This window comes from Marmota marmota, unplaced genomic scaffold, assembly GCF_001458135.2.
Source record: "Marmota marmota marmota unplaced genomic scaffold, marMar, whole genome shotgun sequence".
NCBI classification, from domain to species: Eukaryota; Metazoa; Chordata; class Mammalia; order Rodentia; family Sciuridae; genus Marmota; species Marmota marmota.
The window spans coordinates 9,832,995-9,844,981 of NW_026000249.1; the positions used below are offsets into that span (position 1 = coordinate 9,832,995).

Genomic DNA, 11,987 nt, shown 5'->3' on the forward strand with positions numbered 1-11,987 from the left:
ATTTAGACCTCACCTGATGGAAGATAAAGGGATGTCAGACTTTGATCTATATCTGTTAAAGTCTTATGGAGGGGTGAGTAATGGGTGAAAGCATCTGCCTACCACTTCCCTGAGGATGAAGAAATGTTAGGAGAAATGTTAGGCTCAAGGAGGAATATACAGAGAAGTTTTTCTCTCATAGAAGATAAAGAGTGGGTTCTGTACTTCTTGGCATCCCTTTTCTAGTCCTTAACATAGAACTATTGACATAGAAGGTGCTAAAGAATTATTTATAGTTGAACAATGAAAGAAAAAGTTGCATTTTCACTAATGAACTACAAACTTCCCTCTCCCAAACATGACTTCTTGGGGCTTCTGTTCGACTTGGCAATAGACACACGTGTTTGCATTCTGAGAAGTATTTTGACCATTTGTTTTGGTTGCCCTGAGTTACTTCAAAATAGTCCAGAAGAAGCTTGTTCTGCTGGGGTTTATCACTGATTGCAAAACTAACCCTGGCTAGCAAATCTGGTAAATTTCACTCAGTGCATGTTTGTGTGTCGTCATGTTTGTGGTGTGTGTATGTGCGTGTGTCTGCACCCATGTGTAATTCACTCTGAGCAGTTTCCATAGGAAAAAGAAAGGCAAAATGTTGCCCAGCTGCATTTTTCTGGCAGTACTTCTTCATATAATCCTCCTGGAAGTTTCTGTAATGCTCCTTTCCTTTCCTGTCTTCCTGTTTCTATAGAACTGTGAAGATTTACTGAGTCTCTCCAGATGTCATCATCGAAAGTCATCACTGAGACATTTTCATATTGCCCATTCTGGGGTGTGAGGGTGTAGGACAGGATGCAGTGAGGCATGTGTCCTTGTTATAAAAATCAAGAATTATTGGAAGAAAGTTAAACTCATCGAAAATGTTAAGATGTATTCTTTGACCATGCTCTCAGAAGCTGGCACTACTGATTATTGATAATAATTACTGGGACATGCACATGAAGTGGGTAGGTTTCCCAATTCCTAGAATTTGTGATGGGGAGGGCAAAAAACTGTGGCTCTCCTGGCCCCCAGATGTTAGCACCAATGAATAGGCACAAGCAGGTGAAGCCCCAATAAATGAACTCTGAGAAGAACCAGGGCAAGCATTCATGACTTCAGCTGACTTTAATTACACCCCAGCAGCACAGGTGTACTCCAATGAACCCTCTAGGGAATGGTGATGAAGGGAATGGGACAAAGCCATGGTGAAGTGGCTCTGTTGGGAGAAGACTTACATCTGTGAGAGATGCTGTGCCAAGTTCTTTAGTCTTTCTGAAATCTTGAAATACAAGAAAAATTGCATTAGAATTCCACCTGTCCTCATCATTAGTGACAGTGAGGGGCCAGTACCTTCAGAAGACTTCTCCAGAGCTGCACTGAGCAACCAGTTACATAGCCCAAGCAATAGGAATGGTCACAGGGAGAGTGGGGGAAGGAGAAGCTGAGTCCAGAGTCTGTTGTGTACTTGAAGGCAGAAGCTGCCCTGATGCCCACATCCCAGGACATGACTATTTACCCAAATGCAAAGTGGCCAATACTAATGTGACTCTTCAGGCACTACTGATCACCAAGGTGGAGGTGAACCATTAGAGTGTGGATGAGCTGCCAGCCAACCCTGGTGCCTGGTGCCAACAGCATCCCATGTGGGGCCTCAAGCAGATTCTGTACCTGTAGCAGAAGCAGCTCCACATCCAGGTGAATGTGTGGGCTGCACACACCCTCCACTCTATTGTGGCTGTGGCTGACACCCTGAAGACTTTAGGCAGCCACTTTCCCAGCAGGTTTCCACTGCAGTAACTGCTCAGCTAGAAAGATGGAAGACAATGTCTGTTTCTGGATGCCTTGAAATGAATCAAGATATCTCATGGCAATATCCCTTCCATGGCCAGCTCTTTGTCACCAGGGCTGACACCCTTTCCCCTGAAGCCAGATGGGTCATGAGTGCTCCTGAATGTCATCTCTTACCTCCCAAGTGCTTGGCTACTTCAGGCCCCGACACTAATCCATTTGGGAAAGGGAAAGGGAAGTCACCAAACATCTCTGCTGTGGGTATAAAACCCAAAGACAGGTAGATTCCTATAGTACTTTTTTCCGGATTGATAACTCTTTGCAGATCCACCTCTGCTCCCATATTGGAGAGAGCCTCTTTGTGTGCTCTGTCTGTGGTCATCACTTTACCACCAAGGGCAACCTCAAGGTATACTTTCATTGAAAGTCTCAGGTAAAGACGAACCAGCTGTTTTCTGAATTATATAACTAAAGGGCAGCAGGCAATGGCATCCTCTATGCACTCGGTTCTTGTCCTTCAGACAGCAAACCTGTCCTTGTAACAGGGACCACTTCTGAATGGGTCATCAAAATCTCTCTTCAGGGACTAAACCTTAAGGACCTCATGGGTGGCCCTTTGCCCATTGACTGCAGCATAGGCCTTCTCCAGAAAGTGAGGGTAGACCCACATGACCTGGGCTGGGGCCAAACTATAATTCCCCAATGGTTGGTGGCTTCCAGGGGGAATGGAACCCCAAAGCTAGGTTCAGAGATCTGAAATTACAGCAGGTAGTGGTGAATATCAACAATGCAACCACTGACCCTAGTCTAATTTGCCGCTGGGTCTTGAGCTGCCAAATCTCTCTCGAGATGTATTAACGTACCCACACTGGAGAGAGGCCATTCCACTGTAAGATCTATGGACAAGCTTTTTCCACCAAAGGCAAAAAACATACCATTGGATGAATGCCTCTGTAGAGATTCAGCATTCATACCCCATCTACCTAAAGAAATTACAAATGTACATGGGTGGTTGGATTCCCAAAACACTTTGCTGGAGAGTCCCTCCCACTTGACATCACTCTGAGGTGATGACTTCCTTAGATGCCCCAGAGAAAGTGGGTCCTACTTTGGGCCTGCAGTGCTACAGCAGCTGAGAAAATGACTTGGTGGAGATGCCTGACCAATGACTTGTCCTCACTCATGGGTGATTAGGAGTATCAAAGCTATGGAAACCATGTCCTTCCAGGCAATGTCTCTGGCTAATAGCTAAGCAGAAGCATCAAGTCAAGGTCTCTTGATGCTAGGGGCAAAGCTGAGAGCTCTGAGAACAGCTGCCCTGAGATGAAAGGTCATAGCAGTCTCCCATCAATGTTTATTGGAGCACAACCCACCTATGTCAAAGTTGAAGTTCCCAGCATTTGTAGAACCATTCCTCAGGTCCCCCAGCTTGACTCCTTTGTTAGTGGCCCAGGCATGCTAACAGGCCAAAAACATGGCATAACACAGCGTGGGAAGAACTTCTCATCCACCAGTTCCCTTCAGATTCACGAGTGGACGTGCACCAGAGAGAAGCCTTTTGTGTGCAACATACATGGGCCAACTGTTACTACTGAAGGCAATATGAAGGTCTGCTATATCACCTGTGGGGCAAACAATAACTCAGCTTGCTGGGGCAGGAAGCTGGCCATCAAGAACACAATGACTCTTTTGGGTATAGATAGAAGAGAGTCTCAGAAATTTTTCCCAAGGAAATCCTGGCCCCTTCAGTGAGCATGGACCCTATTGTGTGAAACCTATTACACCAGCATGCTCAATAGTGGCTAGGCCATGAAGACTAATGAGATATCAGTGGTTCAAAGTGATGACGTTTCCACTCTCCCAGTTTCCCTGGGTGCCAGCTTTGTGGCAAATAATGTCACTGTTTCCAAGATGGATGGCTCCCAACAAGGTACCAGTGCCAATGTGGAAAAACCAGATGTTGCTGAAAGTATAGACAAACACCAATTCCCTTACTTCCCAAGAAAAAACACGATTGTGGTCAGTTAAGCTCAAGGAGAACTTGCATGAAAGGAGAAATGCAGACCAGGTGAAATTGCTATTATCTGTGCTATTTTGGGCTTTAAAGAACCCTCTCCTCCTCCTTCTTTCTTTTTTTTACTGATATGCAAATGATATTTACATTTGTGACTACAACCTTGAACAATCCTACAAACACAATTGTTGCAATGCTTCTTTGAAAAAAATGAAGAGGAAAAATTGAAAAACAACAACAACAAAAATGCATACCAAAGCAAACAGACTAGATATTTTTTGTTTTTAGTGTATTTATGAGTGCATTATAGACATTACTAGGATTCATTTTGACATATTCATACATTCCCAGAATATAATTTGCTCTAGTACAAATTTGAGAAGCAGCAGGTCTTGCAAAGCAGCTTTGTTACTTGTGACAGACTATATGGAATCCTTCTACAAACTAGAGTGACTGTTTTCAAGGATTGTCACTTATTTCAAAGTGAAACAGTTGGAACCACAGTGGAAAAGACAACTACTTAGCCTAATCAGGTGTGTAGAGTACTGTTTACTTCTATGATAACCATATGCTAGTGAATGGACAAGTTCTGTTGTCTATTTAGAGACCCGTTTTGTATGCCCCACCAATCCTAGACCTACCTTGTTTTGTTTTTTTTTTTTGAATGTACGCTAAGAAAAACAACAACAACAACAAAAAACAAGGTTGTAGAATTAAGAAAATTCCTTCAACCTTAAGTAGGATGCCCTCACATGGATGTATTTTAGTCCTTAGGGAGCCAATGTGTGTGTTGTTGCTTACTTAAATACAGTTCATTTTAATCCCCAAGAGTGCCAGCCACTCTGCACAATTCACAGATGCCTTTGTCTTCCTGGACACCAGAAGAGGTGGCACCTGACTAGGGACTCTCAGGTGACTTAATGTAGTTCTTCAGGGCCTTCTTTGTTAAAGAACTGCATTTTCATTCTTTTAAAATGTGTCCCTCCCCTCTTGCCTCTTCCTGTTCCCCTTACTCTATTCTATTGGTCTTCCCTTTATTTAGCTATAGTTTTTAAAAATATTTTATGTTTTAGTTGTAGTTGGACACAATACCTTTATTTTATTTAATTATTTTTATATGGTGCTGAGGATCAAACGCAGGGCCTCGCACGTGTTAGGAGAGCTCTCTACTGCTGAGCCACAACCCCAGCCTCTAGTTTTTATAATTAGTTCCTTAAAGATACACATACAGGTGAAATTCACTTTGGTACATTCATATATGTACATACCATAATTTGGTCAATCCCCACCCCCAGTTCCTCTCTTTTTCCCTCCTTATCCCTAACCCTACTCCACTGATTGCCCTTCTATTTCATGGGATCCCCATTTTTTAAATTTCCTTGTTGCTCTGTAGCTTCCACATGAGAGAAAACATTTGGCCCTTGACTTTCTGAGTCTGGCTTATTTCACTCAGCATGGTGTTCTCCAGTTCCATCCATTTATCAGCAAATGCCATAGTTTCATTCTTCTTTATGGCTCAGTAAAACTTCATCATGTATAGATACCACATTTTTATTCTTGAGAAGAAACTTATAAGAGGGCATACTTCCTATCACAGGTTCATACACTTTAATTTTTTTTTTCCTGTTGGTGCAACTTATGCCAAGTAATAGCGAAGATTTTAATTTTTTCCCCCGAGTATTGCATGAAGGCTATAAAATTGGAACAGGCAGATCCTGGGTGTAAAGGCTTTAATTTATCTACTTCACTTATTTTTTATTTTTGTAGCCATAGTCTATATTTTTCTATTTCATGACCACTGAAGTAATCCCAGGCCCTGTCTTAAAGCTAAGAGTTGATGTGTTGTTGGTAACAGCTGAACATTCAAGGTATCTTTGTGATTCCCTTCTTTATAATCCCCTTTTGGACATGTAATAATATAGAACAAACAATGAAACATTGCTCTAATGATTTAATAAGGAAGAAGAAACAAAGACCCCACTTCTGAGCCAATAATTCTTTCCCACTATGTGGCTTTCTCTCTGCTGAGCTCATGATTCCTTGACAATGTGTAATTTACAGAGAAACCCCTCTAGGACCTGACACTATTGTTCTGGGTCAGGAGCAATAGCATTTCTTATAAGCCACGTTTCACCTCCTTTGAACCCTCAGCACAGCACAATTTCAAGGCCCAACTGTGGTGGATTCTTTGTGAAAGGACCTTCAAGAGAAATGCATGGCCAGAAATAGATGTACTTTCCTCAAATTTGGAGTGAGAAAGTTTCACTCTCACATGACTCTTACAAGGAGTAGTCCAGAAATATGTAAAATATTTCAAATTGTGCCCATTTAGTTCCAATTCTATTATTCTGTGAGCCCTGTAAGGTCAACAAATGTGTGTTGTTGTATATCGGCACTTAGGTGCCTGGAAGAGACAATAAATATGAGCTGAATGAATGCATGGATATAATGAGATATCACTTCCTTAATAAAGCTACCTCCCTTAAGCCACTAGCATTTCTGGGAATTTTGTCATTTTGCATTTTTTTGTTTCTTTAAATTGAATAAGTTATACATATTTATAGAGTACCATGTGATGTTTTGATACATGTATACATTATGTAATGTTTAAATTAGGGTAAACATATCTATCTCCTTAAATATTTATCATCTTTTTGTGGTAAAAACTGTTTACTGCAGCGCTATTCACAATAACCAAGGAATGGAAACAATCTAAGTGTCCCTCAACTGATGAATGGATAAATTGTCATACATACACACAGTGGAATACCATTCAGCTATAAAATGGCTGTCATTTGTGACAATATGGATATGACCACAGGTCATTTTGTTAAGTGAAGTATGGTAGGCCCAGGAAGACAAATCCATGTATGAATGAGATCATGCAGTAATCTAAAAAAAGAAAAAAAAGCTTACAGAATGGTGGATACCAGAGGCTGAGGAAAGTAAGGTGGAGAGAGGGAAAGAGTGATCATTGGGATTTTTTTCATTAAAAAAAAACTCCACTAGAATTGTCAAATACTATAACATTTACAAATTGATTACCACTCATTTTGATTATCTATTTTGGTGTAACCACCCTGAAACTTAGTAGCTTGAAATAATAACCATTTATTCTCTCATGATTTTCAGGGTTGATGGGGCTCAGCTGAACAATTCTGCTATGTGGTGTTGACTAGGTTGTAGTTGTCTGGGGACTTCACTGGGCTGTGCCTCATGATGGCTCCCTCACATGACTGGCTGGTAGTTGATGCTGGCTTTTGGTTGAGCATTGGATCAGGGTTATCATCAGGTAAAATGCCCATCCATGGCCCCTCTATTTGACTTGGGCTTCTCATAACATGGCAGACAGCTTTGAGAGTGTCTATTTTTTGGAGGTGGGGTGGGGCTAGGGATTGAAACCAGGGGTGATTAATCACTGAGTCACATCCTTAGCCCTTTTTATTTTCTTGAGACAGGGAGGCCCTAAGCAACTTAGTGGGGCCCTAAGTTGCTGAAGCTGGCCTGAACTTGCCATCCTCCTGCCTCAGCCTCCTGAGCTGCTGGGATTACAGGCTTGTGCTACCACACCCAGCCTCCAGAGTGTCTTAAGTGTGTTTGAAGAGAGGAGAAATAGTCCATTTGCAGTCTAGGTAAAGAATTTCTCAGTGCTATTTTGGCTGCATTCTATTAGTTAAGCAGCCACAGAATCATCCCTGATTGAAGGGAAGAAACAAAATATCTTTTGGTGGGAGAGTTAAGAATTTGTGATCATCTTTAACCACCATATTGCCTATGTATTAATTAACATGGAGGACAAAACAATGGTAAGAAACAACAATAATCTAGAATGATTAAAAAGATTGCATCTGGAGGCTGGGTGAAGTGTTGCACAACTGTAATTCCAGTGGCTTGGGAGGCTGAGGCAGGAGGATCATGAGTTCAAAGCCAGCCTCAGCAAAAGCGAGGTGCTAAGCAACTCCGTGAGACCCTGTCTCTAAATAAAATACAAAATAGGGCTCGGGGTGTGGCTCAGTGGTTGACTGCCCCTGAGTTCAATCCCTGGTACCAAAAATTTAAAAAAATTGCATCTGGAAAGCTTACTGATTAAGTAGATTGGATTGATTGTTTTCTTTTTTTTTTTGAAGTAGTCTTTTTTTTTAAATTCTTTTTTTTTATTGGTTGTTCAAAACATTACACAGCTCATGACATATCATCTTCCATACATTTGATTCAAGTGGGTTATGAACTCCCATTTTTTGCCCCAAATACAAGTTGCAGAATCACATCGGTTACACATCCACATTTTTACATAATACCATATTAGTGACTGTTGTATTCTGCTACCTTTCCTATCCCCTACTATCCCCCCTCCCCTTCCCTCTCATCTTCCCTCTCTACCCCATCTGCTGTTGTTTTAATTCTCTCCCTTGTTTTTTTTTTTTTTCCCCTTCCCCTCACAAACTCTTATATGTAACTTTGTGTAACAATGAGGGTCTCCTTCCATTTCCATAGTTTCCCTTCTCTCTCCCTTTCTCTCCCCCCACTAGTCTCTGTTTAATGTTAATCTTTTCCTCATGCTCTTCTTCCCTGTTCTGATCTTAGTTGCTCTCTTTATATCAAAGAAGACATTTGGCATTTGTTTTTTAAGGATTGGCTAGCTTCACTTAGCATAATCTGCTCTAATGCCATCCATTTCCCTGCAAAATCCATGATTTTGTCATTTTTTAGTGCTGCGTAATACTCCATTGTGTATAAATGCCACAGTTTTTTAATCCATTCATCTATTGAAGGGCATCTGGGTTGATTCCAAAGTCTAGCTATTGTGAATTGTGCTGCCATGATCATTGATGTGGCAGTATCCCTATAGTATGCTCTTTTAAGGTCCTCAGGGAATAGACCGAGAAGGGCGATAGCTGGGTCAAATGGTGGTTCCATTCCCAGCTTTCCTAGGAATCTCCATACTGCTTTCCATATTGGCCGCACCAGTTTGCAGTTCCACCAGCAATGTACAAGTGTACCCTTTTCCCCACATCCTCGCCAGCACTTATTGTTGCTTGACTTCATAATGGCTGCCAATCTTACTGGAGTGAGATGGTATCTTAGGGTGGTTTTGATTTGCATTTCTCTGACTGCTAGAGATGGTGAGCATTTTTTCATGTACTTATTGATAGATTGTATGTCCTCCTCTGAGAAGTGTCTGTTCAGGTCCTTCGCCCATTTGTTGATAGGGTTGTTTGTTATCTTGTTGTTTAATTTTTTGAGTTCTTTGTATATTCTGGATATTAGGGCTCTATCTGAAGTGTGAGGAGTAAAGATTTGTTCCCAGGATGTAGGTTCCCTATTTACCTCTCTTATTGTTTCTCTTGCTGAGAGAAAACTTTTTAGTTTGAGTAAGTCCCATTTGTTGATTCTAGTTATTAACTTTTGTGGATTGATTGTTTTCTAACAATCAAATTAGTTGGAAGTAAAGTCTGAGATGAATACTGTGAAAGAGATTGCTGAATGGTCATTAAAAATCTTTGAGGAATTATGGTAAACAGGGATATCCCGGAAACCCAGAGATGTGTAAATGTCACTTCTATTTTCAGAAATGGGAAGAAAGTGGAATTACAGCAAAATTTGATTTTGATCCCAAGAAAGATGCTAAAAGATATTATTAGAATGATTAACTATAGCTACATGTGTTACAAATTCAAAAGAAGTATAAAAATATGGAAGATTATTTTTCTCTAAATAAATAAGATACATAAGTAGGCAATGTGAGGTTGATATGGTAGCTTCATGAAGTTATTGAGGATCCATATTTTTAAAGCTCATTAGTTGGCTATCCCTTGTCCTCATGGTCCAGAATGGTGGCTAGCATTCCAACCATCTCATCTACATTTCATAGTGAAAATCATGGAGAGGGGGAAATAGTTCATCATCTCATCTTTTAGAGATTTTTTTCAGGAGGCCAGCATACAGGCTCTGCTCATATCACATTGACTAAAACTTAGTCATAGTCATGCCTACCTAGAAAATATAGACTTAATTTTAGGTAGCCATTAGTTCATTAAAGAATTGGAAGTTTTGTAAAAAAACAAGGGCAAGGCTGGGGTTGTGACTCAGTGGTAGAGTGCTTGCCTAACATGTGTTAGGCACTGGGTTTGATCTTTAGCACCATGTAAAAATAAATAAAATTAAGTTATTGTGTCCATTAACAACAAAAAAATATTTTTTTAAAAAAAAACAAGGGCAGAATTGATTTTGGAGTAGGCAACTAGTAGTGCCTGCTCCAGATGTTTAGTGACTATCAATAGAATCTAGTGTGAGTTTTCTAAGAAATCATGTCAGAGATGGTATGGTTTCAGGAATGTGGTTTCCTTTCCCTTCTGGGTTTTAGCCAATGATGTATGCAGGCTCATTGCATATCAGACCATCTTACCTGCCTTCTCAGACTCTCAGCTTCTTTGTCTCCTGTGTCCAATGCCATTTGTGTTGCAGTAATCTCCATGCGAGCTCAAAGGATCCTTGAGGCTAAAGCCCAAATTCTTGGTTCCTTTTGTCATTTCCCAGTGACAACACAAGCTTAGGGTATGGAATCTAGTTATCCCAGTGACTGTCAGGAAACTCAGGTAATGCAACAGAAAAGAAGTCTGAGTTAATTCTACATGGGTGAACTTGGACTTAGGGAAACAGGAGACAGGGGTTAATCAACAGATATGTTTTTCATCCTTCCCTTCTGTGGACTATTCTCATACTCCACTTTATGTCATAGTCTGCCCAGAGATATCTGGACAGACATCAGTCTCCTATGATTGCACAGGTTGGACAGAGAGTAACAGACAATGCAGGGATATCACCAAGGAGATACCTCATTTGATGTTCCTTCTGCATAGAGAAAGAGTGACAAAGTAGGCAAGAGCTGAAAGAGCCCATGCACTTGACTCTCAGCCAGTCTGATGGAAAGAAGAATGGGAAAGCACTATTGGGTGAACTTACTTCATAAGATCTGGCAGCAGAGGCAAACCCTGGTCTTCCCGTGTAATCTGGCTGGCAGGTTATAAGAGGCCGTGTGGTACTGTGCTCTTATATCAGAGGCATGGTGGCCCTGCCCAATGGTAAACATAGCCAGATTAGGCTAATACCATTCCTATTTGCTTTTCCTCTTCCCTTGGAGAGGAACAAGAGATGAAAAGTGAGAGGGGGAATGGAAAGCCCATTCTTTGGAAAATCTGAAAAGAGAAGGGTAAGGACTGCTTTCTCTAGGAAGAGAGAATCTCATTTCTTTCTTTTAAAGGGTAACTAGAATTTTAAATAATCATAGACATATGTTAGAAACAGCTTGTCTAGATTTCAAGAAGTCAAGTAACAAGCCCTCTCATGATATCCCCTGACCAGATTTTGTCATCCTTGGCACAGCTGACACTTTGGGTAGGGTAATTCTTGATTATGGGCATTGTTGAGTATTTAGCAACTCCCTGGCCACTACCTACTTGATCCTAGTAGCACTTTCTCCTGTTATGATAACCAGAAATGTCTCCAGAAATTGTGTTGGGTTCCTGGTGGGCAAATCTCTCCTATTTAGAAATCTTTGCTTTAGATGTTGGTGTGCACTTACTCTAATCTCTGATCATCCCACTGTCTCTCTGTACAGTCTGAGTGGTTTATTCACACCTCTGGATTTAAACATTCTCCCTCCATGATGATTCCTACATCTGGCTTTCTGCACTCAAGATTTTTAAATCCAATTATCTATAAGATATAGGCAACTGGATATAAAACATGTACCTCAAACTATGTGCCAAAAATGAGATATACTGTCTTCCCTGCACAGCTAGTCTTCTTGTATCCCTTCTTGGTAAACAGCATCACCATGTTACTTAGTTATCAAGGTAATGTTGAGTCTTCTCCTTTGTTACCTCCACACTGAGTTAGTCAGTACACTTTCAATCCTGTCTAAGCACCCAGTGCTCTCTAGCCCCACTGCTACTGTCTTAAACCAGGCCTTTATACCCTCTTGCTTGAATTCATCTCCCCGCCTTCAGACTTCCCTCTTTCCGATTTGTTCTTGACAAAGCAGCAAGAATTAGCTTTCAAAAACATGAGTGTTTTGCTCAGGTTGGCTCAAAGCTTCCTCATAGCCATCAGGATGTAATTTAAGCTCCTTACTTTGAAAGCAAGACCCCTTTTTCATGTCTGGATG

The 11,987-nt window shown here is 41.0% G+C and overlaps 1 pseudogene; it reads left to right on the forward strand.

Moving 5' to 3' along the window:
• The first annotated feature begins 1,062 nt into the window (after positions 1 to 1,062).
• Positions 1,063 to 3,834, forward strand: LOC107144143 (annotated as a pseudogene).
• The last annotated feature ends 8,153 nt before the right edge of the window (positions 3,835 to 11,987 follow it).